Source organism: Muntiacus reevesi, chromosome 4 (genome assembly GCF_963930625.1).
Source record: "Muntiacus reevesi chromosome 4, mMunRee1.1, whole genome shotgun sequence".
Taxonomy (NCBI): domain Eukaryota; kingdom Metazoa; phylum Chordata; class Mammalia; order Artiodactyla; family Cervidae; genus Muntiacus; species Muntiacus reevesi.
The window spans coordinates 125,258,972-125,281,699 of NC_089252.1; the positions used below are offsets into that span (position 1 = coordinate 125,258,972).

The 22,728-nt window shown below is 38.1% G+C and overlaps 1 protein-coding gene and 1 pseudogene across 5 annotated transcripts in view; one reads left to right on the forward strand and one right to left on the reverse strand.

The window, feature by feature from the left end:
- NAV3 (neuron navigator 3) overlaps positions 1–22,728 on the forward strand; it is an 888,057-nt gene that overhangs the window by 650,053 nt on the left and 215,276 nt on the right. The gene's annotated exons all lie outside the window — the stretch shown is intronic.
- LOC136167012 (NADH dehydrogenase [ubiquinone] 1 alpha subcomplex subunit 2 pseudogene) lies at positions 1,002–1,414 on the reverse strand (annotated as a pseudogene).

Here is a 22,728-nt window from a genome sequence, read left to right on the forward strand (position 1 = left end):
AAATACTATATTAAAGATAAATGTATTCTGGATTCTTAGGTGGTCATGATACTGAACTATAGTTAGTTTCAGAGTGGTATGTAGTGGAACCATCAGACCTAATCTGGACGCATGAAATTATTTGCCTCATCCTCACTGATCCCTGACTATATTCCTTTTTGGTCTTTCATGAAACATCTGAGAAAGAAACAAAATGCATGTGAAAATGTAGGTAAGAAATTACATAGATGATAGAGTATTAGAGGCAGTGATAGCAAATCTTTCTGAACTAAGCTGAGAGCTATTTTGGGAATTTGGGAGATTATGACCCCCACAGAGGATCATTTGTCCTTCTGCTTTTCATTTTATAGGGGAAAGTCAAGAATGTGTCCACTTGTTGTTTAGAAGAACTTGCTCCTTCTTACAGGACCCACAAGTCAAATTGCAAAATCTCTGGGCACATGCTTTTTGAGTGACTTGCCTGTTCCCTTTGCAGCCCCTTGCCAAGGTTCCCGTGACCCCTGCCACACACACTGCTTTTGGAACCCTCTTCCATGAAAGACATTTGCCTTCCCCTTTTCCAGGAAACATCATTTCCTTCTGGGAGATTCACTGTGAAACTGGGACAGTTTGCAGCTTTTCAGCCTGGGGTTATAAATCTTGAGAAGTATAGAAGAAGTTTAACTTAAGATGACAGGAAAGCTCTGGTAATTTAAGCCCTCGTGAGCCTGGCTTCAATTAGTTGCTTAATTCAGATCTGTGTTGTGGACTGCAGTGTGCTCTTCAAAAACGACAGCGAATCAATTAAACTTTCAAGAAAATGAAACAAACAACAGAGACACTTATGAATCTCCTTTTTAATATCAGGATCTTTTTATTCCTAAAGAGAAATAATTGAAGGGAAAGAAATTATTCTTTAATTGATTGAGGAAACCAAGAAAGGATGTAATACTAAGAGTGTATGTATACACAGTGCTTATGTTCTGTGCTTTTAGTCAGTGTGTTGTTTTTTTTTCTTTCCAGCACAATCTTTATACAGAACAGAATACATTTCTCCACATTGTACTCAGTCCAGCAGAGCCCAGATTCTGGGGCTGTTGTTCCTAATCCTCAGTGGAGACTTCAGGCTTTGCTACTTAGCACATTCTCCAGGGCTCTAGTTACCTGATCAGCACTGAAGTTCAGAGAGACATTCTTCTCTTGGCCAAATGCGTAGTGGGCCCAGAGCTTGGGCTGCACATCCGAGCACTCGCGGATTAGGATGGGCAGGTCGGGATTCGCTTTCTTCAGCTCCACATAGCGTTTCTCAATGAAGTCCCTGACGCCCTGGCTGCCGGGCAAGCGCTGGCACAAATGGACACGAATTTCACGAAGGCCCAATTGCCCTCGGACCCCACGAATTGCTGCAGCCGCCTTCATCTCGACTAGTACTCAATCATCCGCCCCTAGTCAGTGTTTTTAAAGCTTGACAGCTCTTCATAGTTCTGCTGTTATGATGGGGTATCATCTCTATAGTTTTGGTTATTTTAGAATCAGGCAAACATGGGTTTCACTTCTGCCTACCAGTTCCCAGTGATGTGACATGAGACAAGTTATTTTAACCTGCTCAAATACCAGTGTTGCTACCTCTAATATTGGAATGGTGATAACTTTCTCAAAAGGGTATTGAGAAGACCACGGGACATAATTTGTGTTTAAAGTGCCTCCTTAACACAACCCTTAGTGTAATAAACACTCAAACCAGCCGTTTTCATCTTCCCTCCTCTCACTTTAAGGTCATATCAATGTATAATAAAATTATAGATCAAAATTAATACCTCAAGTCAACCACATCACTTTTCCTTTCTTTCTCACTTTCTCTGATCAGTTCTGTCCATTACACTTCTAACTTCTTTTATGCATTACATAAAAGTAGTTCAAAGTATAACATCATGATTTAAAAATAATGACCCAGTGCTCAGAGCCTCCCAGGCCTGATCTAGCTAAACAGAGGTAACCCAATTCATTATTTTAGGTATTTCCTTTACTAATTATTCCCCTATAGATAAATAAAATGCTACTGCCACTAACTTTTATTCATTCATTTGATCATTGTTTTTTAAATTATTCGTTTATTTGGCTGCATCAAGGCCCAGCTGCATCTTTCCTTGCAGCACAGACTTCCAGTTGTGGCACATGAGCTTCGTCACTATGTGGCACATGGAATCTTAGTTCCATCTTGTTGCTGCTGTTCAGTCACCAAGTCATGTCCAACTCTTTGTGACCCCATGAACTTCAGTTCACCAGGCCTCTCTGTCCCTCACCATGTCCTGGAGTTTGCACAAGTTCATGTCCATTAAATTTGTGATGCCATCTAACCATCTCATCCTCTGTCACCATCTTCTTCTGCCTTTGACAGGCAAATATACTCCAGGATATATTCTCCAGGCAAGAATACTGGAGAGGGTGAAAGTGAAAGTCACCCAGTCTTGTCCCACTCTTTGCAACCACGCTCCTCTGTCCATGGGATTTTCCAGGCAAGAGTACTGGAGTGGGTTGCCATTTCCTTCTCCAATGGACTATAAAGTCCATGCAATTCTCCAGGGCAGAATACTGGAGTAGATATCTGTTCCCTTCTCCAGGCACTCTTCCCAACCCAGGATCAAACCCAGGTCTCCCACATTTCAGGCAGATTCTTTACCAGCTGAGCCACAAGGGAAGTCCAAGAATACTGGAGTGGGTAGCCTATCCCTTTTCTAGCGGATCTTTCCAAACCAGAAATCAAACCGGGGTCTCCTGCATTGCAGGCAGATTCTTTACCAACTGAGCTATCAGAGAAGCCCACTGGAGTGGGTAAGCCATGCATTCTCCAGGGGAACTTCCCAACCCAGGGATCGAACCCAGGTCTCCAGTATTGCAGGCAGATTCGTTACCATCCGAGTCACCAGGGGGGCCCCTTAGTTCCTTGACCAGTGATCAAATCTACAACCCCTGATGTATGCACTCTCCCATCTCTCCAATCCCACATTAGTATATTCAACAAATGTTTATTAAGCACTTAGGTGTTCCTGGCACTCTTTTAAACATTGGAGATAGAGCAGAGGATAAAATAAATTGAAGAATCCTTGCCCTTTTGGAGCTTATATTTAGTTATAGACAAACCATAAAAAAAAAAAAAAATAAATATGTACTAGTAATTGAGCAGCTGTTGGTAGAGAAGCATAAATCAGAACAGGAGAAATAAATGTTTTTCTGCATTTCAACAGGTTTCTGGGAAAGTCCTCACTCAGATGATACTGAGCAAAGGGGGAAACAGAACTAGCTGTGTAGTTATCCTATAGAAGAGAGTGTCAGGCAGACAGAAGAACTAGAGCTAAGACCTTGAGTTAGGAGTCTACCTGTTCTTTTTTTTTTTTTTTTCAAGAAGAAGAAATAACCCAATTTGACTGTATCAGAAAGAAGAACGTAGATGAAGAGTAGGATATATTTCAGAGAAAGATCAGGTAGTATGACCCCGTTGCCATGATAAAAATTGTGGATTTTATTCCAGGAGAGATGGGAAACTATATTATGCCACGTTGGCATAAAATGGCATCATTTTATTCTTAATGGCTGAGTAATACATTTCAATAAAAAAGAAAACAGAAAAGAACAGACCATGGCTCATTTAATGCTTCTCTAGAGGGATATTATAAATTGAGGGACCCCTCTTTGCCAGCATCTTTTCTCTGGAATTATTTAGTTGTTAAACTTGTTTCTTGTTTGTTTGGATGGTCAGTGAATTGGTTTGTTTATGTCTGGTCATAGAGTGAGCAGCAATAGTAATTGACATAAGTAGTTGATTAGTCTCCCTCTTTTTATACCTCCTTCATCTCTGCAGTTTCCTAGTCCAGCCTCCCTCTCTCTTATGGACTGACAGCCTCCCTCCCTCTTACAGACTGAACCCCCCCCCCCAACGTGTATAGTAGGATGAGGCTCCCCCTGCTGTGTGTTCTCCATCAAAAATATGTCGTTTATTTTCAGTTGCCCCAAATCTGTTGAAGCCTCCTGGTCATGGATCGCCCCTTTTATCTATAATGGTATCCTTTAATGTTATGAACTTAAACCTTAGTTATTTTTTATCAACATGTTATGGCATCACATTCTTTGAAAGATTCATTCTTTATTCCAATACCTTTATTATTTTCTTTAAATAAATGAAAATCAATTCGCTGAACTTATCCAGGGAGAAAATGAAAACATCACAATTATGCTCTACCTTCCCAAGGGAACTGTGAGATTATATATCTTTTCAATTGTTAGACTTACTCCTAATTTAGAGAATTTAAGACTTGTGTTCTTTCTGACATAAATGTCTTTGTGACATGAGATAAAAACAATGTAAACCAATGTTTCATAATTTGGTGTTGTAACTGCCAAACATCTTCATGTATCATCACAGAGCCATGACTCATAATAATTAACTTGTGATTTATTTCTTGATTTTACTCCAGGACATTTTGATATCCTGTTTATGTATTGTATTAACTTTGTCTCCCAAACACTAGAAATTTTTGGTTCTATTCAATCTTTATTATTTCTGGGACATTCTCTTCTCAAACAGAGCATTGGTAATGTAGAGTTAAAGAAGGAAACGACAACCCATTCCAGTATTCTTGTGTGGGTATAGGAGCCTGGTGTGCTACAGTCCATAGAGTTGCAAAGAGTCAGATATGACTTAGTGACTGAACAAATGTAGAGTTGATAATTATATCTGCAATTTTATACCATATGCAATGATTATGTATTAATCTGGTTTGCACTGACATCTGTGTATCAGAGATTCAACTTATTATCTTACAGTGGAAAAACCCAACTGTCACAATCATTTCAGTACAACCATTGAATATTTTCCTGTCATAAGGTATACGGAGAAAGGCAAATTATAATCAGAGGATGACAGAATAAACAAAGAACTGAATTTGGGGGACTTGCATGTTTCTGCAGCTGAGATAGTCTTGCCATGGGTCAAGAGTCTTTCTTCATTGCAAAGCGCACTGTTGACGTTTTCCTTTTCGTATTCCATGCCCTGTGCTTCTGACCACCCTCACTGCCCACACCACACCACCCCCCTGCACCCACAGCTTTCTGGTTGACCTCTCAGTCTCAAAAGATGTATAAACACAACCCTGCAGGGAAGACTCCAGATCAGAGTCCACCATCAGAAGTGTTTTGAGACCCCAGTCACCCCTTAACAATGTGAGACTTACTGTACTGATGATTACATTTGCTTTGCAGTAAATTGAGAGGAACTCAGTTGCAAGGACTCCTTGAAATCTACCTTCTCATAGACCTTCAAACATTTATATAATTATTTTATACGTCATTTTCATGAACGAGTATACTGAGAAATAATTTGTTAACATATTTTGTGCTTACTACAATTAAGTGTTCAGAAGTATTAAATAATCCAGATTTTTCACTCCTCAGGGTAGTCTTTGCCAGCGTTTATTATTTATTTTTTTTGCTTAAAATAGTAATAACCAATATATATAGAAAATAATATGAAAATTACTTTGCAGATTCTTTCTATATATATACATTGCTTTTCAGATTCCTTTATATATATAAAATGGGCTTCCTTGATGACTCAGACAGTAAAGAATCTGCCTGCAATGTGGGAGACCCAGGTTCGATCCCTGGGTCGGGAGGATCCCCTGGAGAAGGGAATGGCTACCCACTCTAGTATTCTGGCCTGGAGAATTCCATGAAAAGAGGAGACTGACAGACTATAGCCCATGGGGTCACAAACAGTTAGACATGACTGAATGACTAGCACACATTTATACATATTAGTGTACAGCTGAATCACTTTGCCGTACCCCTAAAGCTAGCACAACATGAAATCAACTATAATATAAAATAATAATTAAATTTAAAAAAATAGATTTATCTAGCAGTATTGAGGGTCCAGTTGTTTTTGTTTTTTTGAGGTAGTGGCATTAAAATGGACCTTTGGAATGGAGCCCTGAATGCACTGGGATATAATTTTCCTCCACACTAAAATTTGTAAATGGAAAAGATCCATGCAGCAGCATAGTGTTTTGAGCTACATGTAAGTAAAAGCATTGTGGAAAATCTAATTTATGGTAACATTGTGAGAGAAATATGAGCCTGGTTTCCTGAGTTCTCCTTTATCTTGAAGTTCTGCATTCCTAAAAGAGCATGAGACTTTGATGCAGTACTATCTTATCCAGGCATCTCTCTCTGTAGTTACTGTTTTGAGATCCCACAAAAGCAGACCATGCAGGTGGCCTTATTAACTGTCAGCTGAAATTTAAGATTAGACAGAGGTTGTAAGATATTTACATACCATATTTCACTAATGGGATAAGTTAACACAGTAACCTGTCTCATGTGTAATCAGGATGATATTTCAGCCACCCAGCTGCTAAAAAGAAACACATGTGGATGAAGGCTAAGTTTCTGACTCATTTATGGATTAGGCAATAACTGTTTTTAGTGAAGTCTCAGCAAAATTTATGTGTAGGGGCAATATATTTTAAAAAATGCTCTGAAGTGAGTAGTTGTTACAAAATGTCTTAAATATTTTTGAATAAGGTACAAAAGATATTTTGCAGAAGTGTCTGAACACTTTCCTCCTTTTTAGAGCTATTATCTTGTCAGTTATCATTTTATAACATTGCACAAGGATCCTACAGAAGGGAAACTATACCTACTAAAGGAAGAATTTGGTTTAAATAATGTTTATTCTGAAGATATGGTTTCGTTTCTACCCTTAGCAATCATAGGATATATAAGGAAATATATTTCAATCTATCTCAGTCTTAAAAAATTTTAGGGAATGTGACCTATTGTCTTCAGTGTTTGTTATTTTATATAAAAATCCTAGTTTAAAACTTCCTTGCAATGTGTTAATTATAATACATCTTGGGTAATTTATCCCTGATTTCTCTCAAGCCTTATTTAGTAAATTTAATAAGTCCTATAGTCTTCACATGATACTGTCTTATAAAAGAAAGGTAAAATTTGGAGGTAAAAAATTCCACCAAAATTTATGCCCCAGAAATGTCTTACCTCCTGTTATAAAATTTGTTTCTTTGTATTCCTCTTTGGCTTTTTGGGAATAGTGTTGTTAAGAGAACAATGTGATGTTATGATTAAGCATCATTTCCCTTTATTTGGGAATAGAGTACTAAAGGTCTGACTGAGAAGGATTTTGTATAGGGATTTCCATTTTTATAATATTTGTGTGACTCCAAGTCTAAAGTTATGTAGACTAAAGGAAGGAAAGATGATTGATTCTAAGATAGTTTTGTATAAGGTTTCTTAATATAGATGAGTTGTAAAAACCTACATGATATGAAAATTGCTCTGGTTAACACAGTCTATTCAGTTATATTTATATTAAGTACATCTATTTAAAAAATTACTGTTTTTGTGTCTCATTTTTATGTTTTGGTGAGCTAGTCACTATGCAGTTGGGCATAGTCCAAGAATACCATATGGCTTAATGGAAAACAATATTGTTCTAATGATCTTTCGTATATTACCTTAGAGCACAATGTTCTTCTTTATTGGTGATTTGAAAGCTCATATGTGACCTTTCGGCAAATAAATATTCAGCTCCCTCTATGTGCCAAGAATTATGCTAGATGTGCAGCTGAGATCTGGTGATGCTTTAATCTTTCAAATCACCCACAAACTAATAGAGAACCTGGATGTTTAAACAGACGGTTCTGTGAGGTGTGGAGACTACTCCAGCAGAGAATAGGAGTCCAAACAAAGGCACTGGTGTAGGAGTCCAAACAAAGGCCATTTCACATTCAGGAAGCTGCCACTTTTTTGGCCGAGGAGGAAGTGAAAGTAGAAATGTGTTCTAGGTATCTCTTGCTATATAAAATATTTTGGCCCAAGTGATAATGATTTTCTTATATTCATGGACAATGTAAGCTTAAGAGTCAGACAGGGCACTGCAGGAAAAGCTCCTCTCTACTCCACTGTATCTGGGACTTTCACGGGAAAGGGTGGAATGGCTGGGGTATCACAGACCGGTAGGAGGCAAAACGTCTTTGGAGAATCACGTCCAAGGTGACTTTTTCACTCACTTGTCCAGTAGCTCAATTGCAATAGTGACAACATAAATCTTCACCAGCATGGACGTCTCAGGGACATCGTACTTCAAACATGATGACCTACTGATCGAAAGGAGTGACAAGACCACCCATCTTCAAAAGGAGAGTGGGTGGGACAAGACCACACTTCTTTTTTTTTTGGATCATTACTTTTATTTTTTAAAACTTATTTTTTAATTGAAGGATAATTGCTTTACAGAATTTTGTTGTTTTCTGTCAAAGCTCAACATGAATCAGTATAGGTATACATATTCCCATCCCTGTTGAACCTCCCTCCCATCTCCATCCCACCCCACCCCTCTAGGCTGAGACAGAGCCCCTGTTTGAGTTTCCTGAGCCACACAGCAAATTCCCGTTGGCTATCTGTTTTACACATGGTGATGTAAGTTTCCATGTTACTCTCTGCATACATCTCACCCTCTCCTCCCCTCTCCCCATGTCCATAAGTCTATTCTCTATGTCTCTTTCTCCATTGCTGCCCTGTAAATAAATACTTCAGTACCATTTTTCTAGATTCTGTATATATGTGTTAGAATACGATGTTTCTCTTTCTGACTTAATTCACTCTGTATAATAGGCTGTTGGTTCTTCCATCTCATTAGAACTGACTCCAAGACATTCCATTTTATGGCTGAAAATATTCCGCTGTGTATATGTACCACAACTTCTTTATCCATTCATCTGTCGATGGACATCTAGGTTGCTTCCATGGTCTAACTATTGTAAATAGTGCTGCAGTGAACAATGGGATACATGTGTCTTTTTGGATTTTGGCTTCCTTGGGGTATGTGCCTAGAAGTGGGATTACTGGGTCATATGGTGGTTTTAATCCAAGTGTTTTAAGGAATCTCCATACCATCTTCCGCACTGGCTGTATCAGTCTACATTCCCACCAACAGTGCAAGAGCGTTTCCTTTTCTCCACACCCTCTCCAGCATTTATTGTTTGTAGACTTTTTGATAATGGCCATTCTGACTGGTGTGAGGTGATATCTCATTGTAGTTTTGATGTGCATTTCTCTAATAATGAGTGATGTTGAGCATCTTTTCATGTATTTGTTAGCCATCTGTATGTCTTCTTTGGAAAAATGTCTATTTAGGTCTTTACCCATTTTTTGATTGGATTGTTTGTTTTTCTGATATTGAGTTGTATGAGCTACTTGTATATTTTTGAAATTAATCCTTTGTCAGTTGTTTTATTTGCTATAATTTTCTCCCATCCTGAGGGTTGTCTTTTCACCTTACTTATGGTTTCCTTTGCTGTGCAAAAGCTTTTAAGTTTAATCAGGTCCCACTTGTTTACTTTTGTTTTTATTTTCATTACTCTTAGAGGTGGCTCATAGAGGATCTTGTTTTGATTTATGTCATCGAGTGTCCTGCCTATGCTTTCCTCTAAGAGTTTTATAATTTCTGGTCTTACATTTATGTCTTTAACCCATTTTGAGTTTATCATTGTATATGGTGTTAGGAAGTGTTCTAATTTCATTCTTTTACATATAGCTGTTCAGTTTTCCCAACACCATTTATTGAAGAGGCTGTCTTTGCCGCATTGTATATTCTTGCCTCCTTTGTCAAAAATAAGGTGCCCATAGGTGCATGGGTCTTTTTTCTGGGCTTTCTATCTTGTTCTATTTGCTTATGTTTCTGTTTTTGTGCCAGTAGCATACTGCCTTGATGACTGTAGCTTTGTAGTATAATCTGAAGTCAGAAAGGCTAATTCCTCCAGCTCCACTCTTCTTTCTCAAGACTGTTTTGGCTACTTGGGGTCTTTTGTTTTTCCATATGAATTGGGAAATTTTTGCTCTAGTTCTGTGAAAAATGCCACTGGTAACTTGATAGGGGTTTCACTGAATCTGTAGATTGCATTTGGTAGTATAGTAATTTTTACAATTTTGATTCTTCCTACCCAGGAACATGGAATATCTCTCCATCTGTTTATGTCTTCTTTGATTTCTTTCATCAGTGTCTTATAATTTTTTGTGTATAGTTCTTTTGTCTCTTTAGGAAAGAATATTCCTAGATATTTAATTCTTTTTGTTTCAATGGTGAATGAGACTGATGCCTTAATTTCTGTTTCTGATTTTTCATTTTTAGTGTATATATATACACACACACACACACATATATATATATGCAAGTGATATATATATATGTGTATATATATATATGTGTGTATATATATGCATATATATATGCAAGTGATATATATATATGTGTGTATGTGTATATATATATATATATATGCAAGTGATTTCTGTGTATTGATTTTTTATCCTGTGACTTTGCTAACGTCACTGATTAGTTCTAGTAATTTCCTGACACTATCTTTAGGGTTTTCTATGTGCTGTATCACGTCATCTGCATTAGCCATTTTTTGATTCTCTTTTTGATTTCTCTTTGATTCTCTCTCTTCTTCTTTTCCAGTCAGGATTCCTTTTATTTATTTTTCTTCTCTGGTTGCTATAGCTAGGACTTCCAGAACTATGTTGAATAATAGTGGTGCAAGTGAACACCTTGTTCCTGATCTGAGGGAAAATGCTTTCAGTTTTTCACCATTGAGAATAATGCTTGCTGTAGGCTTATCATATACAACCTTTACTATGTTGAGGTAGGTTCCTTCTATGCCTACTTTTTGCAGATTTTTCATCATAAAAGGATGCCGAATTCTTCAAAGGCTTTTTCTGCATCTATTGAGATTATCACATGGTTTTTATATTTCAATTTGTTAATATGGTGTATCACATTGATTGATTTGTGTATATTGAAGAATCCTGGCATCCCTGGAATAGACCCAACTTGATCATTATGTATGAGCTTTTTGATGTGTTGCTGAATTCTGTTCATTAAAATTTTGTTGAGGATTATTGCATTTTTGTTCATCAGTGATACTGGCCTGTAGTTTTCTTTTTTTGTGTTATCTTTTTTCTGGTTTTGATATCAGGGTGATGGTGGCCTCATAGAATGAGTTTGGAAGTGTTCCTTCCTCTGAAATTTCTTGTAAGAGTTTTAGAAGGCTAGGCACTAGCTCTTCCCAAGATGTTTGATAGAATTCTCCTGTGAAGCCATCTGGTCCTGGGCTTTTGTTTTTGTGGAGCTTTTTTATTACAGCTTCAATCTCAGTACTTGCAATTGGGTTGTTCATAATTTCTATTTCTTCCTGGTTCAGTCTCGGAAGATTGAACTTTTCTAAGAATGTGTCCATTTCTTCTAGGTTATCCATTTTATTGCCATATAGTTATTCATAATAGTCTCTTATAATCCTTTGTATTTCTGCATTGTCTGTTGTAACCTCTCCTTTTTCATTTCTAATTTTGTTGATTTGTTTCTTTTTCTTGATGAATCTGGCTAAAGGTTTGTCAATTTTGTTTATCTTCTCAAAGAACCAGCTTTTAGCTTTATTAATCTTTACTCTTGTTTGTTTCATTACCTTTTCATTTATTTCTGCTTGGATCTTTATGAGTCCTTTCCTTCTACTAACTTTTTTTGGGGGGGGGGGGGTTGTTCTTTTTCCAGTTGTTTTAGGTGTAAAGTTAAGTTGTCTGTTTGACTTTTCTTGTTTCTTGAGGTGGGATTGTATTGCTATAAACTTCCTTCTTAGAACTGCTTTTGCTGCATTCCATAAGTTTTGAGTTTTCAGGTTTTCATTGTCATTTGTTTCTAGGAATCTTTATATTTCCCTTTTGATTTCTTCAGTAACCTGTTGGTTATTTAGAAATGTTTTGTTTAATCTCCATGTGTTTGTGTTTTTTACAGGTTTGGTTTTTTTTTTTTTTTTTTGAAATTGATATCTAGTCTCAAAGCGCTGTGGTCAGAAAAGATTCTTGATATGATTTCAGTTTTCCTAAATTTACTGATATTTGATCTGTGACCCAAGATGTGGTCTATCCTGGAAAATATTCCATGTGCACTTGAGAAGAAGGTGTATTCTTCTGCATTTGGATGGAATGTCCTGAAGATATGAATGAGATTCATCTCATCCAATGTATCATTTAAGACTTGGGTTTTCTTATTAATTTTCTGTTTTGATGATCTGTCCATTGGTGTGAGTGGGATGTTAAAGTCTCCTACTATGATTGTGTTACTATCAATTTCTCCTTTTATGTCTGTTAGTGTTTGTCTTATGCATTGAGGTGCTCCTATGTTGGATGCACAGATATTTACAATTGTTATATCTTCCTCTTGGATTGATCCCTTGATCATTATGTAGTGTCCTTCCTTATCTCTTGTAATTTTCTTTATTCTAAGGTCTATTTTGTCTGATATGAGGATTGCTACTCCAACTTTCTTTTGCTTCCCATTTGCACGAAATATGTTTTTCCATCCTCTCACTTTCTGTCTATATGTGTCTTTAAGACTGAAGTGGGTTTCTTGTAGACAGCATATATATGGGTCTTGTTTTTGTATCCATTCAGCCAGTCTGTGTCTTTTGGTTGGAGCATTTAATCCATTTACATTTAAAGTAATTGTTTATATATATGTTCCTCTTGCCATTTTCTTAATTGTTTGGGAGTGATTTTGTAGATCTTTTTTCTTCTCTTGTATTTCTTGACTATATAGTCTCTTTAACATTTCTTGTATAGCTAGTTGGTGGTACTGAATTCTGTAAACTTTAGCTTGTCTGAAAAGCTTTTGATTTCTCCATCAATTTTGAATGAGATCCTTGCCAGGTACAGTAATCTTGATTGTAGATTTTTCCCTTTCAGTGCTTTGAATATGTCCTGCCATTCCCTTCTGGCCTGTAGAGTTTCTGCTGAAAGATGAACTGTTAAGCGTATGGAGTTTCCCTTGTATGTTGCTTGTTGCTTCCCCCTTGCTGCTTTTACTGTTCTTTCTTTGTGTTTCATCTCTGTTAGTTTGATCAGCGTGTGTCTTGGCCTGTTTCTCCTTGGGCTTATCCTGTATGGGACTTTCTGTGCCTCTTGTGACTGTGTGCCTCTTTGTGAACGTGGTTGACTTTTTCCTTTTCCTTGTTGGGGAAAGTTTCAACTATAATCTCTTCAAAAATTTTCTCATACCCTTTCTTTTTCTCTTCTTCTTCTGGGGCCCTTATAATTCAAATGTTGGTGCGTTTGATATTGTCCCAGAGGTCTCTGAGACTGTCCTCAGTTCTTTTCATTCTTTTTACTTTATTCTGCTCTTCAGAAGTTATTTCCATTATTTTATCTTTCAGCTCACTGATTTGTTCTTCTGCTTCAGATATTCTGCTATTGATTCCTTTTAGAGCATTTTTAATTTCAGGAATTGTGTTGTCTCTGTATGTTTATTCTTTAATTATTCTAGGTTTTGTTAATTGATTCTTACATTTTCTCCATTTTGTTTTCAAGGTTTTTGATCATCTTTACTATCATTATTCTGAATTGTTTTTCATGTAGTTTGCCTGTTTCCTCTTCATTTATTTGGACTTCTGTGTTTCTAGTTTGTTCCTTCATTTGTGTGGTATTTCTCTGCCTTTTCATTATTTTTTTCAACTTACTGTGTTTGAGGTCTCCTTTTCCCAGGCTTCAAGGTTGAATTCTTTCTTCCTTTTGGTTTCTGCCCTCCTAAGGTTGGTCCAGTGGTTAGTGTAAGCTGTATATATGATGAGATTTGTGCTGAGTTGTTTTTTTTCTTCCCCCCTTCTCATGGGCAAAGCTGAGTGAGATGGTATCCTGTCTGCTGATAACTGGGCTTGTATTTTTGTTTGTTTGTTTTGTTTGGATGACAACCAGTGTCTCAAACTTTATCAGAGGCAGTGGGGCCAACAGCCAGTATCAGGACCTCAGAGCTTGACTTTTCCAATTTTCTGATGTTTCACCTCCCTGGGTGAAGAGTGAGGTCAGGAGAGACAAGGCTGCCTGCAGTAAATGTGGTTGGTAGGTATGGTTGCTCTGTGAAATAACACCATCTCCTGCCATATCAGCAAACAGGAAATGACATCCCTCAGCGATTTCTGGCCTCCAAATGTGAATGAAGGCTCCCAAAACTGCAACCGAGCAGATGCTACCACCCTGCACAGTGAATCCTGAGGAGCCCAAGATCCCACTTCTTAATGACAGGAATACCAAGCAATTGATTATAGCTCTGGGTTTAAATTGTCACAGGTTTGATGATAGGATAGAGAACGAGACAGAGGTCAATTTATGGGTCTCTGGATGCTCTGTCTGGGAGCTGACTGTTCTTTCTTCAAGGTGTAGGGAGTCGCTTTGGGAATCTTATAACAGAGGAAAGATGATGCTATTTATCAATTGGGAAATTGACCTTGATGACAACGTAGAGAAAAGAGAGTAGAGGAGTAAGAGGGACACGAGTTGGAACAGTTTAATGCTAGTGGGCGTGAGGGTAGGATGCAGAAAATGGATTTGGGCTGTTTGGAGATAAGGGCCAAAAAAATCATCATGTTTCTAGTTTTGCTGGCTCATTGGTGATGATGTGTTTTAATAAGGAAAAAAGATAATAATGCTGTGGTAGAAACACATGAGAAGGAAATGCAGAGAAGGAAGTTTAGCTTTTGCCTTTATGAGTTTGATATGTCAATGGGACTTGTAGATGGTGATATCTAATATGAGGCTCTGGAACCCAGGAGAAAGGTCAGGGCCAGATATACGTACCTGGGAACATTGATTTAGCAATGGTTCATTGGTTGAAACAATAAAAATGGAAGAAATTACTCAGAAAGAGCGTATCATGCTCTTCCATTGCTGTAAAGAAAATGAGGTCTCAGAACAAAATCTGGAGACAGCAAAGGTTTATTGGTCAAGTAAGCAAATAAGAGAATGTTTCTTTTGTTTGTTTTGCAATGTATTTAGAATTGTGAGAGCCCATTAGCTACCTTCTTAAAGGCAAATCATTTTTGTTGTTGTTTCTTAGGCATGTTATCTTTGTCTTTCTAATTAGTTGTGGAATTTTGAGTACAAAGCTAACACAAAACTGTGGTTGAATATTAAAGCAAATGTATTGTAGCATTAAACATAGCAAGACTATATTTTCATCTAATGACATATTACAAAATAAAACATTTATGAAATTTATAATTTTGGATACTTTGAGGATTATATACAGTGCTGAGAATTCTAGATTCTGGAAGGCTTACCCTCTGCATGTTGTGATGGGAATGGTGGTTCTTGGATGCCCTATTGGGATAGTTTCTGATGATTCTTTATGATATTAGGACCTATAGGACTGGGTATTTTTGAGTTTAGGAAACAAAAAAGTGAGTGGTATCCAGGGAGGTTTGAAGGGGATTAAGGCAACTGTATTTGCTTACAAGAAACCGTGGTCTCAAAGTAATTATAAACCTGGAGACTGAGAGCCAGAGTTAAAGCTCATGCACTGCCCTGGGTAGTCCATGCTTGTTGGTCTTAGAGTAAGAATGTAGTAACATTGAAAGTGATAGGTGGGACCAAAGAATGTGGTGTTGAGACTAATACCAAGCACAGGAGGGCAGGGTAATTATAAGAACATAGGAAGTTATGTTGTACTGAATTCACCAGACTATTTATAGAGCCTCACGTGGGGGCTTAGTGAATCCAGGGACTTCCAAACATTCGTCTGAATTCCACTGAATTGTCTTTTCAACTGTTGCAGCACTTATTTCTACCAGCCACCTTTCTGAATGATTTACAATTTAATCCTTATAAAAGCCATGAGGTAGGTAACATTGTCACCCTTATTGAACCCACGGGGACACAGGCACAGAGAACAGCTGAGCTGAGATTCAGGTAGAGCATTGTAGAGACTGTGCTATTAACTGATACATGATGATAGGTCTTTACTACTGGCATTAATAATTCACAGAGAATAAATACTTGAATGTGTCACTTTTTGCACACTTGTGTAATACTTTTGGGTTTCTCCTTCCAAGCTTGAAGTCAATTCAGTTTCCATTAAATATCAAGTTATGTTTTTAGGAAGGGATTTGAATTAAAATACCTGGCCTTAAGGGTTATGCTTCTCCGAGTGAAGTTGTCATCCCCACGTGCCTAAACCTAATTTTCCATATTGAAACTTTGTGGTCAGAACAATGCTGATGCTTTGTCAGTGGTCAATAAAAGTGTTTTTAATGGTTTATTAATTGGTGGATAATACCAATCAATATATGCTTATTAAAATAAGCGGAACACAAAACAAAATTAAATTTCTCAATATCTATGTACATCTCCCACTTTAAATACTATAGGGATATGAAGTCAATGTCTTCTTTATTTATTGATTCACTCAGTATCCAAAAGTCTTGTGTGCTTTATAAGAGAGCTATTATAATAGGATCATGAAGCGATCTTTTTCTCTGCTGTGAAAGTGGATTTACCCACCTGTGAATATCCATCTTTCTAGTATTTCCTGTTATTTATTCACCCTTTGACTAATGACATAAGTTACAAGTGGAGTCTTCTTTTTTTTTTCCTCTCTTTTTAACTGTATCAAGGATGTTCAATCTCTTCTCTCTGCTCTTATGTAATTGTACGACACAGTTCAAGCCATGATCCAGGAGCCGTCTTAGATTTTTTCATTCAGTTCCTGTGTCTATGATTATAACTTATCTCATTCATCATTTCTTCTCACTACCTGTGCCTCTGCCTCCATTTAGGCCCTCATCAAATCTTTCCTGAGTAGTAACAGTGATTTCTTATGCTGTTTGTTTCCAAGCTTACTAAATACCCCAACTTCTTTTGTCCCCCAATTTCTTCATCACATTTTGAAGAAAAGGATCTCACTAATGTGGAAGTTTATTATTTATTCTACAATTTAAACTTTTTGGTATTCTATGCTATATTCAGGACAGAGTCTCAATTTGTTAGTAAGTTGCTGTGCCTCTCCAGGTTTCTGTCTGAATATTTAATTATCATACTAATTAAGCACCAATTAAGACAATTCAAATATTAACTATCTCAAATGAGATTTATACAAGACAGAGGAACCAGAAATCAAATTGCCAATATCTATTCTATCATAGAAAAAGCAACAGAATTCCAGAAAAACATCTGCTTCTGCTTCATTGTCTATGCTCAAGCCTTTGACTGTGTGGATCACAACTGTGGAAAGTTCTTAACGAGATGAGAATACCAGACCATCTTACCTACCTCCTGAGAAACCTGTATGCGTGTCAAGAAGCAATAGGTAGAATCAGACATGGAACAGACTTGTTCCAGATTGAGAAAACTATATGTCACAGCTATATATTGTCACCCTACTTATTCAACTTCCATGTAAAGTACATCATGAGAAATGCCAGGCTGGATGAATCACAAACTAGAATTAAGATAGCCAGGAGAAATATCAATAACCTCAGATATGCAGATGATACCACCCTAATGACAGAAAGGAAAGAGGAACTAAAGAGCCCCTTGATGAAGGTGAAACAGGAGAGTGAAAAAGCTGGCTTAAAACTCAGCATTCAAATGCGGAATATCATGACATCTATTCCCATTATTTCATGGCAAATAGATGGGGAAAAATGGAAAGAGTGACAGACCTAATTTTATTTGTCTCCAAAATCACTGCAGATGGTGACTGCAGCCATGAAATTAAAAGATATTTGCTCCTTGGAAGAAAAGCTAAGACAAACCTAGACAACATATTAAAGAGCAGAGACATTCCTTTGCCAACAAAGGTCTGTATAGTCAAGGCTATGGTTTTTCCAGTAGTCATGTATGGATATGAAATTTGGGCCATAATGTTGGACTGAGCGCCAGAGAATTGATGCTCTCGGATTGTGGTGCTGGAGAAGACTCCTGAGAGTCCCTAGGAGAGCAAGGAGATCCAACCAGTCCATCCTAAAAAGGAAATCAACCCTGAATATTCATTGGAAAGACTGATGCTGAAGCTGAAGTTCCAGTACTTGGCCAACTGATGCAAAAAGCCGACTCTTTGGAAAAAACCCTGATGCTGGGAAAGATAGAGGGCAGGAGGAGGACGGGATGACAGAGGATAAGATGATTGGATGGCATCATCGACTCAGTGGACATGAATTTGACCAAACTCCAGGAGATAGTGAAGGATGAGGAAGCCTGGCGTGCTGCAGTAAATGGGGTCACAGAGTTGGACATGACCGAGTGACTGAACACAACAAATGAGATATTCAGAAGCTTGACAGTAGCCAATGGAGGTAAAGAGTAATAGATGTGTGATGTTCAGATGGTACACTTTGGTGGTTTTTAAAAGATGCACATATCCTTTATATCTGGGTCCATTTTTATTTTTGAAGATGAAAGCTAACTAGTAAGATTACGTAATTTTTACTACTGCATGGAAGTTCACTGTTAGTATAATTACAACAGAAATAGAGTCTTCTACAAAAGTCCTGCACTGAACCACTCAAAATCTTCTTTATATTTTGATGAGAGCATAAAAGAGGGAATCAAGGAAGTTTTTACACTCATTCTAAGCCTTTTAATTAATATAAGTTGCTGGAATCCTGGCCAGAGATTTTGAGGTTACCATAGTGCTCAACAGAAAAGGTTCAAAAGTTCTGTGATTGATTGCTTAGTTATGTGTGTAATGAACAAGTGGCAAGTTATAAATAGTATGACTTATTTTCTAGTTCTTACTAAAAGGTGGCTTAAAAATTTTAAATATAGTGTTTACTTGGGGGATTTTTGAGGAGAGCTGCTTGGATACTAAAAATACCTTAAAATATGAGTTTCTTTTACTGCCTACTTTATATTTCTGCATAAAGTAATCTGTTGAATTAAATTATCTAATATTCTCTCTCTGAATGCTGAAAAGTATCTATTGAAAGTAGATGTATTTGACACTGGAAAAGATGATGCCCTGAAGGAGATATTCACAAATCCAAAGGGCAATCAATTCATAGAAAAATAAGCATTAAAATATTGCCAGTTGTAATTTGCAAGTAAATAATATGTCATAGTAGAACACAGCATAGTTTATAGAGTTCAACAAATGTTTAAATTTCAGTACTATCATTTATAAGATGCATAACTTGTACAAGTGAGTTAATGTTTAAAGGCATCAATTTCATATGTTTCAGTGAGGAATAGAGCATTAACTTTGCAGGACTATTGTGGCTAACGTCACTTAATAAGGACACAATGAAGATGTTTTGTTTTCCCTCCTTTAGCATAATTTTGATAATTCCATTCTTAAAACAATTTCACTTGGTTATAAAATGGTGATATCATTACCATTGTTGGATACTGGAGTGAGCTGCCTTTTCCTCCTCCAGGGGATCTTCCTGACCCAGGGATCGAACACACGTCTCTTATTCTCCCACATTTGGCAGGCATGTTCTCTACCACTAGGGCCCATTGTTTGAATAATATTATTCCAGTATTCTTACCTGGAGAATCCCATGGACAGAGGAGCCTGGTGGGCTCTAGTCCACTGGGTCGCAAAGAGTCAGACACGAATGAGTGACCTCACTTCGCTTCACTTCAAGCCCATGATAGGAACTGGGAATGCAGAAATGAACATACCATTACCCTTGTCCTGGTGAACAATGCCATCTATTCAGGAGGCAGACATTTACCCTGATAAATTTCCATATTAAGCCAACACTTAGAGATGAGTAAAGACCTGGGGACTCATGGAGGACAAAAGTAACTCTACAGTACTTGAGAAATGCCTCAACAAGGAGGTGACATTTGAGTAGGATCTTAAAGTAGAAGCAAGATAGCATAATGTGGGGACAAGAAATAATGGTGTTCTAGGTTGAAGGAAGCCTCATGAGGAAATGCAGGAGCTGGGAGAAGAGGCCCCAGGCCATGGCTGAGGTCTGGTGACAGGGGAGAACGTGGGGTGGAGGATGTGCCAAGGAGAGGAAGCTGTAGGAAAGTCAGGAGACACACAGAAGCACTCTGTAAACCAGACCACAGAATTCGGACGCTGTCCTGCAGACAGTGGGGAGTCAACAGCAAATTCAAATAAAAATATTGGCATCTATTTTTTCTTGGGAAAGTTGGTTCTGTTGACTCTGAGAAGAATGAATTAGACTAGCTGTGAAAAAAAGAACTGATAACAAAGTGACTAGTCACCTGAGTCATCATTAGAATCCATGAGCAGGATGACACGGGGAAGAATGGAGTGGGTCATGATCAGGAGGAAGCTCTTTGTTCAATGGAAAAAAGTATTTGACACTAAATTTAAATAACAACAGCAAAGAGAAAGAGGATGATTTGGAAGAAGAAGAGTGAGTTGAGGTTGGAACATATGGGGAATATCTGGGAGAAATCTATTAATAGCTGCTAGATCCAGGTAGATTATCTAGGAGATAATGAGATATTTTAGAAAAGAGGCTGATTGTAGAATTGAGATTGGATTATAAAATAGAGATTTGATATAAAAAATGGAGGGGTAGATTAGCTGATGCCTAGGATTATGATTTTGAAAATATTCATGGTCATAGTACTAAATTTAGAAGATGAGTGTGGTGAGTGAACCTGAGTCTGGGAAGGAAGAGGAGGAGCAGCTCAAGAGAGAGCTGTTGTATTGAGAAAGCTAAGGGACCTGATGCATGCTCAGTCCTTCAGCCGTGTCCAACTCTTTGCGACCTTGTGGGCTGTAGCCCACCAGGCTCCTCTGTCCATGGGATTCTCCAGTCAAGAATACCGGAGTGGGTGGCCATGCCCTCCTCCAGGGGATCTTCCTGACCCAGGAATCGAACCCATCTCCCATGAACTGAGGTAGGCTACAGGCTCTGTCTTCTGCATTGATGAACCTGCATTCAGGCAGGTTCCTTACCACTGGTGCCACCTGGGAGGTCCAATTATGTAAAGGAATCCTGTTAAAATGAAGATTCTGAGTCAGTAGATTTGGGAACAGACCAGTATTTCTAACAAGATCGATCCGACTCTTTGTGACTCCATGGACTGAATTCTCCAGACCAGAATACTGGAGTCTGCCATTCCCTTCTCCAGGGGGTCTTCCCAACTTGGGGATTGAACCCAGGTCTCTTGCACTGCAGGCAGATTACCAGATGAACCACCAAGGAAGCCTCTCAGTTCAGTCACTCAGTCGTGTCCGACGCTTTGCGACCCCATGAACTGCAGCACCCCAGGCCTCCCTGTCCATCACCAACTCCCAGAGTTTACTCAAACTCATGTCCATCGAGTCAGTGATGCCATCCAGTCATCTCATCCTCTGTCGTCCCCTTCTCCTCCTGCCCCCAATCCCTCCCAGCATCACGGTCTTTTCCAATGAGTCAACTCTTCACATCAGGTGGCCAAAGTACTGGAGTTTCAGCTTCAGCATCAGTCTTTCCAATGAACACCCAGGACTGATCTCCTTTAGGATGGACTGGTTGGATCTCCTTGCAGTCCAAAGGACTCTCAAGTATCTTCTCCAACACCACAGTTCAAAAGCATCAATTATTCGGCGCTCAGCTTTCTTCACAGTTCAACTCTCACATCCATACATGACCACTGGAAAAACCATAGCCTTGACTAGATGGACCTTTATTGGCAAAGCAATGTCTCTGCTTTTTAATATGCTGTCTAGGTTGGTCATACTTTTCCTTCCAAGGAGTAAGCATCTTTTAATTTCATGGCTGCAGTCACCATCTGCAGTGATTTTGGAACCCAAAAAAAATAATAAGGTCTGACAATGTTTCCACTGTTTCGCCTTCTGTTTCCCATGAAGTGATGGGACCAGATGCCATGATCTTAGTTTTCTGAATGTTGAGCTTTAAGCCAACTTTTTCACTCTCCTCTTTCACTTGCATCAAGAGACTTTTTAGTTTCTCTTCACTTTCTGCCATAAGGGTGGCGTCATCTGCATATCTGATGTTATTGACATTTCTCCCGGCAGTCTTGATTCCAGCTTGTGCTTCCTCCAGCCCAGCGTTTCTCATGATGTACTCTGCATATAAGTTAAATAAGCAGGGTGACAAGATACAGCCTTGATGTACCCCTATTCCTATTTGGAACCAGTCTGTTGCTCCATGTCCAGTTCTAACTGTTGCTTCCTGACCTGCATAAAGGTTTCTCAAGAGGCAGGTCAGGTAGTCTGGTATTCCCATCTCTTTCAGAATTTTCCACAGTTTATTGTGATCCACACAGTCAAAGGCTTTGGCATAGTCAATAAAGCAGGTCCAAATCATGCCAGTTCTGTTCCCCTATGGACATCACTTTTTGAGTAGTGAGACTCTGGTGGTTAATAAAAATAGATAATCAAAATTCAGGATCTGTTTACTTTGAGAAGCATTCTTTCTTTATAAATACATGGATATTGCAATTCCATGTGGAGATTTGTGCTGAAGCTGTTTTAGATAGTTCTGGCAGTTGGGATCCTTCTGTGTTTTGAATATCAGATGAATTTCATCCTTTGTTTAATTGGCTGTCTAGAAACTCCACCTCTTCCCTTCCATGTTAGAGGAAATAAAAAGCATTCCCTTGATATTCTACTTTATATAGATGAGCAGATGCTTCTTTAGTATAGGACACACAGTGAGTTTCTAAGTATTTTTTGTTGTTGTTGTTCTTCTGTTTCTGATACCTTTTGCCATCCAAATTATTAACTAGAAGGAGTTTCCTTTGATAACATTTCTGGAAAAGAAGACACAATCTTCCATCCAGATGTCTGCAAATCCTTAGTCGACTGATGCTCTAACTCTTTTTACCTCCCCTCACTTGCCTCAGAGCTGTGTCTACATGTCCCTTGTGTCTGTTTCATTAATAAATTGTTTTGACTGTATCCACTCACCT